Source organism: Bos taurus, chromosome 2, assembly GCF_002263795.3.
Source record: "Bos taurus isolate L1 Dominette 01449 registration number 42190680 breed Hereford chromosome 2, ARS-UCD2.0, whole genome shotgun sequence".
NCBI lineage: Eukaryota > Metazoa > Chordata > Mammalia > Artiodactyla > Bovidae > Bos > Bos taurus.
In genome coordinates this window covers 13,400,525-13,415,165 of record NC_037329.1, presented here as the reverse complement: position 1 = coordinate 13,415,165, position 14,641 = coordinate 13,400,525, and positions in this window count along the sequence as shown.

Here is a 14,641-nt window from a genome sequence, read left to right as displayed (position 1 = left end):
GAACTTGAGGGCAGTATGCTAAATGGAGTAAGTTGGATGGGGAAGACAAATAATGTATAATCTCACTTACATGTGGAATGTTAAATGAAACCAAACAACCAAGCTCATGGCCTGAGAGCACAGATTGGTGGTTGCCAGAGGTGGGGTGTGGGGGGACAAAATGAGTGGAAGGAGTCACAAGATACTGTACAAACTTCCAGGTATAAAATAAGTCATGGAGTGTAATGTACAGCATGGAGTTAAAAATACTGTATGGCATATGTGAAAGTTGCTGAGAGAGTAGATCTTAAATGTTACCACAAGAAAAATAATTTTAACCATGTGTAGTGATGGATGTTACCTCAGCTTATTATTGTGATCCTTTTCTATTACATACAGCTATCAAGTCATTGTTACACACATGAAACTAATAAAATGTTATATGTCAATCTTCATTTAAAAAAAATTTATGGAATTGAAGTATAGGTGATTTACAATGTGTTTACACTGTGTTAATTCCAGGTATACAACAAAGCGATTCAGATATATATAGAGAGAGAGATACTGGTATATTTTCAGATTCTTGTAGGTTGTTACAAAATAGTGAACACGGTTCCCTGTGCTGGGCAGTAGGTCCTCGCTGGTTATCTGTTTTGTGTATATAGTAGTCTGTCTGTGTGTTAGTCGTTCAGTTGGTCCGACTCAGTGCAACCCCATGGATTACAGCCTGCCAGGCTCCTCTGCCCATGACATTCTCCAGGCAAGAATACTAGAGTGAGTTGCCATTCCCTTCATCAGGAGATCCCAAACTCCTAATATATCCCTCCCTCCCCTTTTCCCCTTTAATCATCAGTTCAATTGCTCAGTCATGTTCGACTCCTTGCGACCCCATGGAATGCAGTATGCTAGGCTTCCCTGTCGATCACCGGCACTCAATTCCACTCAATTTAAAAAAGTAAGCAAGCAAACAAAAGGGTACGGACCTTGAGTTGGGAAGAGTATATTGGTTACTCAGGTGGACCCAATTTAATCAGCCCTGAGACCGCTCAGAGGATCCCCTCCTCCTCCCAAGTCAGAAATAGAGCTTCTGAGAAGAGCTGTCAGCTGACAGCAAGCAATTGGAGACAGTCCTACAATTGCTGAATTCTGGAATCAGCCAGAATGGGTAAGAAAACATTCTCTCCTGAAACCTTGGAAAAGGAACACATCTCTGCTAACTTCTGGATTTTGGCCTTCTAAGACAGACTCATTTGAGCTCTCTGGACTTCTGACCTGTTGGATCTGTGAGTTAATAAATTTGCACTCTTTTAAGCTGCTAAATTTGTGATAATTTGATTTGACAGTAACAGGAAACAGCAATTGGATCCTTTCTAGTAGAGGAGTATTATGATAGGATTTGCGTCCTTTTTACTAATTTTGCAAATTTCTGTGCTCTCTTGACACAATACAAGTAGTTTTTATACAGTTAATCTCTCACTAAAGTTAATCACCTTCTGACTTTGGTAGTTGAAAGCTGAGTAATTTATATCCTTAACAGCAGATACTGTTTTGACAGTTGGAAAAGCCTTTTTACATTTTCTTAATTTCAGCTTTAATATATATTTCTTTTCCAAGAAGTCCAGATTAATATGATCTGGAACATTTAAATAGTTTAAAGTTTGTTCTCTTCGGGAAAAACGACACTATCTGTAGCAGTCAGGCTTGAATTGTCTCTGAAGCCAGTATTTACCACTTCCTTTTTAGCCCCTTTTTTGCATTTTTTTCTTCCCATAAAGTAAGTTCTTAATAAAACTGAAGTTACTAAAGAGTAAGAAAGGAATAAAAAGCTATTAAGATTGTCTTTAAACTGCTGTCTGAATATTTCTTAAAATGTGGATGTATTTTCCATAGCGTTCCGCTTTGGCTGTCTCAAGCAGAAGCAGCGTATGCGTTTTCTGAGTCAGTTCTCAGTAAATAATTCTTCTAAGTTTGTATAGAATAATAGCTTACTAAACCGTAGTTCATTTGAGGCACCACATTTCAGCTCGGGACCACAGAGCTTCTCCATCAGCTATGGATAAGAAATTGTAGTTCTAAGGAAAACCTCTAGGCCAACGTGCAGAAAGGCCCAAAACGGGACTCGGCAGTTACTCCCAGAATGTTCTTACAAAGAGATTTCCTCAAACTCATCTGTATTCAGTATATTAATAGTATACATACTGATGGAAACTAGTCCTCTATTGTGCTTTTGTGTTTCAAAATAATTGAACAACTCTGCACTAGGAGGACACTAGCTTTAAAAAATCATTTTGAAGTGGTAGAACTATAGTGAGTAAACATTCTTAGGGACAAACTCCCATCTCTCTGGAGAAGAAAGAATTTAATCCTCTTTCTTTGTGGTGAAGTGCTGGGCACAGTGGATATTACTGCTTCCACAGCTTTATAAAGTAAAAAATATGAAGTTACTTTACTAAGTTTCGTTTATGCATTGTAAATTGAACCAAACATTAGGCAATTGGTTCTCTTAAGGGTCAATAAAGCCTGGTCACACTGAATCTTTAGCATAAAACAGTTTCTCCCGGCAGCAAGTTTCTGTTCCTACTGAAGCCCTAACTCCAATGTAACATTGTCAGATTTAAGTTAAAACATTTGAAATATTAATGATCAGTATTATGATTCATTTAGGAAAGAGAAGTTAGTACTTTGCATTAGTGAAAACCAAGGAGACTGAGGGCTTTAATGTGAAATTTAAAGTAAACTTATTCATAATGAGTTAAGAAGCTGCATTCTGAGATTTTGGCAGACCCAAACTCTAGTCAGACCTAGAACATTCCACTTCTGCAAATTAAGACTTTATTATTAGATTGCCCTTCTGATTCAGTTCTAAGAACACTATGATCAATTACCTATGCCAAAGGTATAGATTTATTTCAAGTTATTCTGATTAATGCTTTGACTTTACTACTCTTTATGGCAACCACATCAGCCTGTTTTTGACAATTAAGTATTGCGACTTGGTCACTGTCACTCTGCTACTGTCCCTATTGAATTCAAGGAGCCCGGTTCAATGGCAGCAGTTCCTCTGTCTTTTCTGGCCTGCAAAGAACAGCCACCTCAGAGCTTTGAAGATGCTGGGGTACCCCTCATGAATGTTTATTACATGGTCTTGGTGAAAGGAGTGTCCTTTGGACTCTTCAGGAGATACAGAGTTGGGGCATAGATGAGCAAGTCTAACATGATGAATTCATTCGAGCATCCAATCTATCTAAGCCTTTGGTATCTTCCTCTTCCAGATTTTCCAGAGTATTATCTGGGGACCCTTTGGGGTTGCTGAGAGCCTTGTTTAGTATCTGTGAACTCAAAAAACTTTTTTTATAATAATACATTATTTTGCCTTTTCCATTCTTACGTGAGAACTCTGAGTTTTTCAGAGGCTAAATAATATGTGATGATAATATCTCTATGATGGCTAATGGAATATGTGGTTGTGTCTTCTTGTGTTCTAAATTTGGTGACAGGGGAGTTCTCAGTGTTTTCTAAGGGTGTAAAGGGATCCTGAGACTAAAAAGTGTGAGAACCAATGCACTGTAATCTCTCAAGGAAGTTCTCATTTCAACTTTATTTAGAGTGAGCTACCTTTGATTTAATAGATTTTTCTTAGTTGTATTTTTAATTGTACTGATTTCTGCCCTAATATTTAGTTTTTTATTCATTTTCTTTAGGTTTTTTTTCCCCCTGGTTTCTTAAGATAGACCCTAAGTCATTGGTTTCAGATATTTCTTCTTTTCTAATTTAGACACTTGATACCATACATTTTTCTTTAAGTATTGTTTTAATGGTACTCTATGCATTTAAAAATGTTGGATTTTAATTTTCATGTAGTTCAAAATATTTAAAAATTTCTTTCAAGATTTCTTGTTTGACTTATTTATTTAGAACTGTGTTGTTTACTTACCATATATTTGAGGATTTTCCAAACTCCTTCCTATTGATTTCTAGATAGTTCTGTTATGATTTGAAAATGTAATTTTATGATTTGTGTTCTTAAGATTAGATCTTATTTGTTTTATGGCCTTGAAGATGATCTGTCTTGTTGTATGTTTCATATACAATGGAAATAATTGGGAATAGACCAAATATTAGAACGTTTCAGAATAATACACACAAAAAATGGCACATGCAGTGGTAGATAGATAACAAAAGAGCCCAATTATTCACCTTATATCCCCTTTGGAATGTGACTTTGCAGTATCTTGCATCACAGAGTGAGGTCCATTTCTCCACTCTTTGAATCTGGGATGGTTTGGTGAGTTGTTTTGACCAATGGAGTCAATGGAAATGATAGTGTACAAGTCCTAAGTCTAGGCCAACCCTTGCACTCTTCTTTCTCTCTCTTGCAATAATCCTGCCATCACCGTAAAAGCAATCCTAGGTTAGCCTAGTGGAGCATGAGAGAGCAGGTGGAACAAAGTTGAGACCTCCCAGGTATTTTGAATCCACTCAAGTTTGGCCCACATCAGCGGAGCTGCCTGGCTAGCCCTAGCTGATGACAGAGATCTGAGTGAGGTAGGCTAAGACCTGACTGCCCAGCTGACTGACAGGAGAAACAGGAATGGTTGTTATTTAAGATTCTAAGTTTGGGGGATAGTTTATTAAAATGCATGTGATAATTGGTAATTGACACATGGCCTAGGTCTAAACTTAGTTACTCAAAGCATGTTTACATGGAAACACACGTAAAAAAAGAGTTACAGACTCAGGTAATTAAATTCAAAGTACAGTATTACAACTTTTGTGGTGACAGAAGTTCATAGTTCTTCACAAAGGCACATCTCTCCCTCATTCTACCTTTGATTACCTGCATCCATTAAAAAAAAAAAATCCTAATCAGTAATGCTTTTCAGTTCAGTTCAGCCGCTCAGTCGTGTCCGACTCTTTGGGACCCCATGAATCGCAGCACGCCAGGCCTCCCTGTCCATCACCAACTCCTACAGTTCACTCAGACTCAGGTCCATTGAGTCAGTGATGCCATCCAGCCATCTCATCTTCTGTTGTCCCCTTCTCCTGCCCCCAAATCCCTCCCAGCATCAGAGTCTTTTCCAATGAGTCAACTCTTGGCATGAGGTGGCCAAAGTACTGGAGTTTCAGCTTTAGCATCATTCCTTCCAAAGAAATCCCAGGGCTGATCTCTTTCAGAATGGACTGGTTGGATCTCCTTGCAGTCCAAGGGACTCTCAAGAGTCTTCTCCAACACCACAGTTCAAAAGCATCAATTCTTCGGCGCTCAGCCTTCTTCACAGTACAACTCTCACATCCATACATGACCACAGGAAAAACCATAGCCTTGACTAGACGGACCTTTGCTGGCAAAGTAATGTCTCTGCTTTTGAATATGCTATCTAGGTTGGTCATAACCTTTCTTCCAAAGAGTAAGCGTCTTTTAATTTCATGGTTGCAGCACCATCTGCAGTGATTTTGGAGCCCCCAAAAATAAAGTCTGCCACTGTTTCCCCACCTATTTCCCATGAAGTGATGGGACCAGATGCGATGATCTTCGTTTTCTGAATGTTGAGCTTTAAGCCAACTTTTACACTCTCCACTTTTACTTTCATCAAGAGAACAAATGAAAGACTGTTTAGTCTAATGATTCAGTGTGCACACTCTGGGGATAGAGTCTGCCACCCACGATCTCTATGAACTTGAGAGATGAAACTAGTGCCTACCACATGGAGCTGTTGAAAGGGCAAAATGAATTAATGTTTATCAAGTGCTTAGAAGAGTGCACGGCAAGTAATAAATACAGCTGACCCTTGAACAAGAAGGACTTATACTGTGTTGGTCCACTTTACTCAAATTTTCTTCCACTAAATGCATACTAGAGCAGGATGCCATCTGAGGTTGGGTTAAATCTGTAGATGCGGAACTGTGGATACAGAGGGTTCGCTGAAAAGTTATACCTCATCTACTGCATAGAGGGTTGGTGCCCTTAACCTTGAGGGTCAACTGTATTATAAAAGTAAATGTTAAGCAAGTTATTCTTAGTTTCATAAAATGCAGACATCCTATTACTGGGAAATTACAAAGCTTATGCACTTAAATTACTTCATAAAGAAGTCAGTCTTCAAGAGTAATTTTATTAGTAAGTTTGATATATCTAATATGCTTGAAATATTTTATTCTATTCCCAATCACAGCACTCAAAATGCTACTGAGACTCACTTGGTGGTAGAGAGTGCAGAGCAGGCAGTAGAAAAGTAATAGCACTTATGGGTCAGTTCACAGATCAAATGTACGTTCTGTTAAATGTTCTAAAGAAGCCTTTCTTGAGTGATTTTAGAATATAAAAGTTTAAGGTTAGCAATTGTGTGACTATGAAAAAAAAAAAAAAGCCCCTGAACTCCTTGCAGCTTTAAAAACATTCTTAAAATTTTAGCTGTGTTTTTTTTTGGCTGGGAATAATGCTAATTATATTATTATTCACCTGTAAGGCCCTTTTCTTCCTGCTAAAAATAGTGATATTTGAGGCTCCTAAATAGTTATTTACATTTATATTAAGCTTGATATATGCTGCTTTAATTTTTTTATTTTTTAAAACCACAGTTTGTGTTAAAGAGATTTTTCTAAAGTGTGAAAAAATATTTTTTATAGGGATTACACTGTCAAAGGTCAGAAGGAAATATAGTATAACTATGTTCTGTAGGTATATGTCTATACTTGTATTTTGGTTCTTTCCAAAAAGCATTTGAAGTAACTTCTAAAAATATACTATTGCAGGATGAAAATTATTTAGAGGGAACACCAGTTGAAGAACATAAAAGGAAATTGTTTTTTCCTTTCGTGTATTCCTTTCTTTTTCTTTGCTTTTCTGTTTAAGAATATTTTTGCATGGAGTAGAAAATCAGATGTTATAGAAAAGTTGATATCACCAAATTTATAATAAGGAGACTATATATTCTAAGAAGTTGCTGACCCATTTGGAGGTTGAAGCAAAGCAGAATTTTCAGGACTAGAAAGTCATCAATAGATATGATATAATGTCATATCATATATTAATATATATCTATCTAATACACAGTTAACTCCAATTCATTGATTACTTTTTGGGATGAAATAGAATTAGAGCAAAAGGCTTGAGGAATTCTGTGGTCTCCTTGATGTAGAATGTATAGAACTCATCTGTATAGTGTACATATCTCTAGTTATAGCACTGAGGTATGTTTTCCAAATGTAAAACCTCCTTAGGGCGGTGCTGGACAGAAACTAATTAACTCCATACGCTGAGAAACTGAAGCAAAAACAGGGTATTTATTTAATTAGAACTGAGTCACAAAAAAAGCTTTTAATTTTTATCTTTCAATAAAGACTCTATAAATGATTTCACAGTAAATATTTTATAAAATTTTAAAATGAATATTTAAATGGTCTCACACCTAAGAAATCAAAAGCAAATAAATTTGTAGGAAAAAAGAATGTTGGAACGATTGTTTCCTAATGTGTTTAATGCGATTAGTTCTTGAAGAAGTTAAAGTCCATCTAGGAAGGATTTTGAAATTCTAGACAGAAAGTACTTGAAGAAAATAAGCACAGGAAAACATATGCAGGTAGACTCTAGTGATCATTAGAACAGCTATCACAAGGTATCACAGTATACCATAGAGTATCACAGATTTAGGAACTTCTGGTCTGGCTCCTGATTTGTAAGGATGGAAGTAGTATTATAGACTGATGAGGTACGGAGGGCTCAGAGCATCTGAAATAGTCCGTAAGACACAGCCTAAAGGGGGAACAGAAACTTTATAACCAATTGGGATATATGATTCAGTTCAGTTCAGTCACTCAGTTGTGTCTCACTCTTTGCGACCCCATGAATTGCAGCATGTCAGGCCTCCCTGTCCATCACCAACTCCCGGAGTTCACTCAGACTCACGTCCATCGAGTCAGTGATGCCATCCAGCCATCTCATCCTCTGTCGTCCCCTTCTCCTCCTGCCCCCAATCCCTCCCAGCATCAGAGTCTTTTCCAATCAGTCAACTCTTTGCATGAGGTGGCCAAAGTACTGGAGTTTCAGCTTTAGCATCATTCCTTCCAAAGAAATCCCAGGGCTGATCTCCTTCAGAATGGACTGGTTGGATCTCCTTGCAGTCCAACGGACTCTCAAGAGTCTTCTCCAATACCACAGTTCAAAAGCATTAATTCTTCAGTGCTCAGCTTTCTTCACAGTCCAACTCTCACATCCATACATGACCACTGGAAAAACGATAGCCTTGACTAGATGGACCTTTGTTGGCAAAGTAATGTCTCAGCTTTTGAATATGCTATCTAGGTTGGTCATAACTTTCCTTCCAAGGAGTAAGCGTCTTTTAATTTCATGGCTGCAATCACCATCTGCAGTGATTTTGGAGCCCCCCAAAATAAAGTCTGCCACTATTTCCACTGTTTCCCCATCTATTTCCCATGAAGTGATGGGACCACATGCCATGATCTTCATTTTCTGAATGTTGAGCTTTAAGCCAACTTTTTCACTCTCCACTTTCACTTTCATCAAGAGGCTCTTTAGTTCCTCTTCACTTTCTGCCATAATGGTGGTGTCATCTGCATATCTGAGGTTATTGATATTTCTCCCGGCAATCTTGATTCCAGCTTATGCTTCTTCCAGCCCAGCATTTCTCATGATGTACTCTGCATATAAGTTAAATAAGCAGGGTGACAATATACAGCCTTGATGCACTCCTTTTCCTATTTGGAACCAGTCTGTTTTTCCATGTCCAGTTCTAACTGTTGCTTCCTGACTTGCATATAGGTTTCTCAAGAGGCAGGTCAGGTGGTCTGGGATTCCCGTCTCTTTCAGAATTTTCCACAGTTTATTGTGATCCACACAGTCAAAGACTTTGGCATAGTCAATAAAGCAGAAATAGATGTTTTACTGGAACTCTCTTGCTTTTTCAGTGATCCAGCGGATGTTGGCAATTTGGTCTCTGGTTCCTCTGCCTTTTCTAAAACCAGCTTGAACATCTGGAAGTTCACGGTTCACGTATTGCTGAAGCCTGGCTTGGAGAATTTTGAGCATTACTTTACTAGCGTGTGAGATGAGTGCAATTGTGTGGTAGTTTGAGCATTCTTTGGCATTGCCTTTCTTTGGGATTGGAATGAAAACTGACCTTTTCCAGTCCTGTGGCCACTGCTGAGTTTTCCAAATTTGCTGGCATATTGAGTGCAGCACTTTCACAGCATCATCTTTCAGGATTTGAAATAACTCAACTGGAATTCCATCAGCTCCACTAGCTTTGTTCGTAGTGATGCTTTCTAAGGCCCACTTGACTTCACATTCCAGGATGTCTGGCTCTAGGTGAGTGATCACACCATCGTGATTATCTGGGTTGTGAAGATCTTTTTTGTACAGTTCTGTGTATTCTTGCCACCTCTTCTTAATATTTCTTCTTCTGTTAGGTCCATACCATTTCTTTCCTTTCTCGAGCCCATCTTTGCATGAAATGTTCCCTTGGTATCTCTAATTTTCTTGAAGAGATCTCTAGTCTTTCCCATTCTGTGGAAGGTTGAGAAGAATTTTGTTTGGCAGTATTCTTGGGGACTGATCTCTTAAGAAAAGCAGTCATCAGGGAATACAAATCCATAATCCTAAGAGGTTGGTAAGAAGGATCAGAATTTGAAACGATACAGACACTGTGAAGAAAGTTTAATAATGGCCATTGATGTGGCACTTTAGGAGGAGAGAGAAATGTTAAGAAGAATTTTAGGCAACATGCTATGTGATGTTATGTAAAAGTTACCCGGTGAGTGCTCCTTTCAGGAAAATCATGGTAAATACATAATTTCTCAAGGCTTATGCAATACTTGTTTTTGTTGTTGTTGTTTGTTTTTTGGTTGATAAGCATGGCTTCATGGAAGCCCCATTATACTTTATGTGTCTATAACCTTTTACCTAGGGTTATCCAGAATATTTCCTTTTAAAGGAACTGTTCTTCCCTCTAAAAGTTCAACATGCACATCAAAAATTCTCTAGGAAATGAAAAAATTTTATCCAAAATTTGGAGATAAGAATACAACATAAATTCATTTTTTTAAAAAAGAGAATAGATCATTGTCACTTATAGATACCTACTGCCTAACACTCAATATCTAGCCCTGTTTATGGGCATATTTTTTGTTACTGAAATAAAACAAATTTTATACAAACCAAATTCTTCTTGTAGTTTTCTAGGTAACTGATATCATAACCTTCTCTATTTTAAAAAAGTGGGAGCTAGTTCATCACCCTGTACTTACCAGTGTAATGAAATATGTTCAATAATGTTCTCATATCCTTCACCATCCACAGTTGTAGATTGAGTAGTATTGGAGAAAAAGTTCCTGGGGTCTAATAGAGAGGCATATTGTAGACTATTAGTCATGGTACATGACAAAGCTCTCAGAAGCCAACTGAAATATAACAAGTGGCGAGCAAAATCTTCATCATTATTTGGTAATTGCAGTAAGAAGCATCTTTCTTACTTACTTAATTTTCAAGGCTACCTAAAATCATGCCAAAGTAAGGATCAGTGGTAGTTATTGCCCTGAAAATCCAGCACAGCCCTACAGCTCCCTTTCTGTAACATGTTTTATTATGCTTCCTTTACAGGGGTTTGGCTTCCCTGCTGGCTCAGACAGTAAAGAACCTGCCTACAATGCAGGAGACATGGGTTCAATCCCTGAGTCGGGAAGATTCCCTGGAGAAGGAAATGGCAACCCACTCCAGTGTTCTTGCCTGGAGAATTCTGTGGACAGAAGAACCTGGAGGGCCACAGTTCAGGGCGTCACAAAGAATCGGACATGACTGAATGCCTAACACTTTACTTTTACTTAACAAAATAAACATAAAGCCCTAATTGTAAAAATAATAGAAGCCAACAACAAAAAATATATTAATATGCAATGCACGTGTATTTCAGTATGTAAATCCAAGAACACAAGCACACTGGAAGACATGATGACGCCATGAGGGGCTTGCACATACGCAGAGAAGCGTGCCGAGTGCCCTAGCTAAGGAGGCAGAGTGTATTGTACTGGTAAACTGAGCAAGCATGCCTGACGATAGTATAATTTTCCAAAATGATAAGCAATTCTTGGTTAAGTGCCAGATAAAAATACTACATGTTTTGCTTGATTTTCTTAGTGCCTTCTATGTGATCTTTGATAAAAGAATGCAAAAAATACTTTGTATTTACATATAAAAATGGAATTAGTTTCTAGGCCCAAGTAATTATAAACAGGTTTTTACCTACAAAAATCTTGTTTTGTTTTGTTTTTTTGACATTTCATAATTTGTGCAGTTCTGGTCCTCATATTGTGGTGTATCTGGCATGTCTAAAGCCACTAGTGTCCCTCCCAACTATTTTGACAACCAAAAACATTCCAGTCCGTCAGTTAGCTAACTGACACATTCACTAACTACCTAGTAACTACTAAAAAATAGTCCTGTCTCAGTTGAAAACGTTGTTGGTAGGAAGAGAATAAATACAACAGTTACTTGTAGATCTGTCTCCCATAAACAATAGGCTCCTCTTAGTGGTTTTAACCGTTACTTTTCTCGTTTTGACTTTTTCATAGGCTAGGTCTTTAAATATTGCATCCTCCATACGTAGCTAATTTCTGAAACCTTCTAATAAAACCCCATCCCCTGGAAGTGTTTGTGGAAAATGTGTATTTATTTATGGGTGCGCTGGGTCTGCGTTGCTGTACGTGGCTTTCTCTAGTTGAGGCGAGTGAGGGTTAGTCTTCATTGGAATGCACGAGCTTCTCATTGAGGCGGCTTCTCTTGTTGCAGAACATGGATTCTAAGGTGCGTGGGCGCAGTAGTTGAGGTGCACAGCCCCAGCTACCCTATGGCATGTGGAATCCTCCCAGACCAGGGATTGAACTAGTGTCCCCTGCAGGGGCATTAGTCCAGGTGGACTTTCAACCACTGGACCACCAGGGGAGTTTTAAGTGAAAAGGTTTCACAGATAACTAGTCATAAAATAAAACTTGAGTGTGATAGGCAGAAAAATGGCCCCTCAAAATGTCCATGTCCTAACCCCTAGAATCTATGATTATGCTACCTTACCTGGTAAAGGGGACCTTGCAGATGTGATAGAATTAGGGATTTCAATTATTCTGGATTATCTGGTTGGTCCCAATGTGATTGCAAAGGCAGTAATAAGTGAAAGGGGGAGGCAGGAATGTGAAGAGTCAGAGTCAGAGATTGAAGATGCGGTGCAGCTGGCATTGAAGATGGAAGGAGGGGCCCTGACCAATGCAAGGTGGTCTCTAGCAGCTGGAATAGGCAAACAAATATTCCCCCGGAAATTTCAGAATAAACACAATCCTGCTGACACTTTGATTTTAGCCCAGTAAGACCCATTTTCTACTTCTGACTTCTGGAATTGTAAGATAGTAATTTTGTGCCAAGTCATATACTCACTGATTATCTTAATCTCCAAGTCAAACAGCTGCGTCCATACCCATAGCTGTTTCAGTCGCTGAGTAGTTCACATCACTTGGACTTTCACTGTTTGTTGGGATTCAGCACTAGTTCTAAACTGAATAGGCAAGTCAAATACAATGGTATTATGTATTTCTTTTCTGAAGCAGGTATACCTAAGAATGAGAAATATGGGCTGCTCTTGTCCCTCGTTTCTAGTTATAGCTATTAGGAAATATTCAAGCATAATTTGAACAAAGTGACAGTTTTCTGTATAGGCAGACTTTATTAATAGCATTCAAATTAGCGTCATTAGTTTAGGGACTGTTTTATTTAACTGTATCCTCAGTCCCTCACAGAGTACATAGCATTGAGTAGATTTTGAACGAATGAATGGGTGTTACTTATAGCTTGTCAGAGAATTACTTACCTTCTAGTACCTCAGCACATCACAAACTTATTTCTCTGAAATTACTTAATGCCCTTCTTTAGGGTTTAGAGAAAATAAATATAACACCCATCAATTTGAACAATATGATTCATTTACAGTCCTTAATTTGCTGGTAGGTCTCCTTATCTGATTTTTCTTTTCCTTTGATCCTCTGCTTTTCTCCATTTTTCCTTTTCTGCTTGAAAAATGACCCATTCTTAGGGCTGCAAGCATTTCCTCTTAGTAGTTGATTTTAAAGCACAAGTATTACTAGAAAAATTCCACTAATGAGATATAACATTAAAAAACTACAGTAAAATATAAAATCTGGGGTTGTTATAGCCACAATATTATTGTTTCTCCTGCTATACAATTTAAAAGTTGTTTGTTCATTATAAAAATTTGTATTTCTACCTTGCCTTTCAATACCATCTACCTAACCTTCAATGTATTTGTAGTTTGGCTTAGAAAAGTCCATGTTTCCCCATCACAAAAACACATTTAGTGCAAATGAATTGACTCCTTCCTTCATACAACTCTGTATGATTAATGAATTAGTCTATTAAACTTTGAATTGAAGAGGAACAATCAATGGAGTAAATATTTTTGATCCATTAGGTACAACATTAACTTTCAAGCAAGCTTCTTTGGTGAAGCTATATTTTCATATAATGTTTTCAGTGTGTTATTTGATAAGAAGAAAAGTTCTCATTAAGGTCGTGGTACGTAACTATTAATAAGCATTGAAGTCCTAACAACATTGGCTGTCAAACCTGATGTATTAATGTGAATTAAGGAGATTTTCTTCTCCTAAGAGGAAAATAGATTGTCATAGGTTAAACAATGATCAGCAAAACAAAGGCAATGTCACCTTGATAGAAAGCCTTCAATTTAGAGGAGTGACCTTTACAAGGGAATGCATAAATAATCTCACCATAATCACTTGGTGTAATATTTTGGGTTTACAGTTTATGTTGCAATAAAGCATATCTATTGATTTGATTTTTAAAAATTTTGCCCTTTGGGAAATCACCTCAGATTTTAAAATTAAAGCAAAAGACAGTAATGACAACAAAATATGAATAGCCAAAACAATCACAGAATGAAATACTGGTTTGAAAAAGTCACCCTTTAAAGACATCGTGGAAAGTCAAAGTATTTTCAACTCGGCTCCAAATTACACAGAGCAAGTAGAAAATAGTTGTTGGTATGGAGCTACTAAACCAATATATTTTTATTTTAGTTTAGTTTTTTGGCTGTGTTGTGCAGTATGCAGGTTATTAGTTTCTTGACCAGAGAGGGAACCTGTGTCCCCTGCACTGGCAGCATGGAATCTTAACCACTGGACCACCAGGGTATTTTTATCTTTAGTAATCCCTAGTTCCGAGTTGATCCATGGCTTCTGTTACTTAGAATTGTGCAAAGAGGACTAATATAACATTTTATTTTATAAAATAGCAAAAATAATCCTTCTTCCATTCAGACTGAGTGTTAGATTTAGTACCCTAAAGGAAAGGAGAATATTAAAAGTGGAAGCCTGTTTGTTCTCGTTCTAGAACATGTAGAAAAGACCTATATCTGATTTCTTTTCTCCAGGCTGATGAATTTGTAAGAAAGCAAAAAAAAAAAAAAAAAGAAAGTAGCTTTTGTTCATCGTTACAAGAGTGTAATGCTTTTGTAGTAAAATATGTAAATGAATACACAGATAACTAAGAAAATAGGCTGCTACTGCTAAGTCGCTTCAGTCGTGTCCAACTCTGTGTGACCCCATAGACGGCAGCCCACCAGGCCCTGCC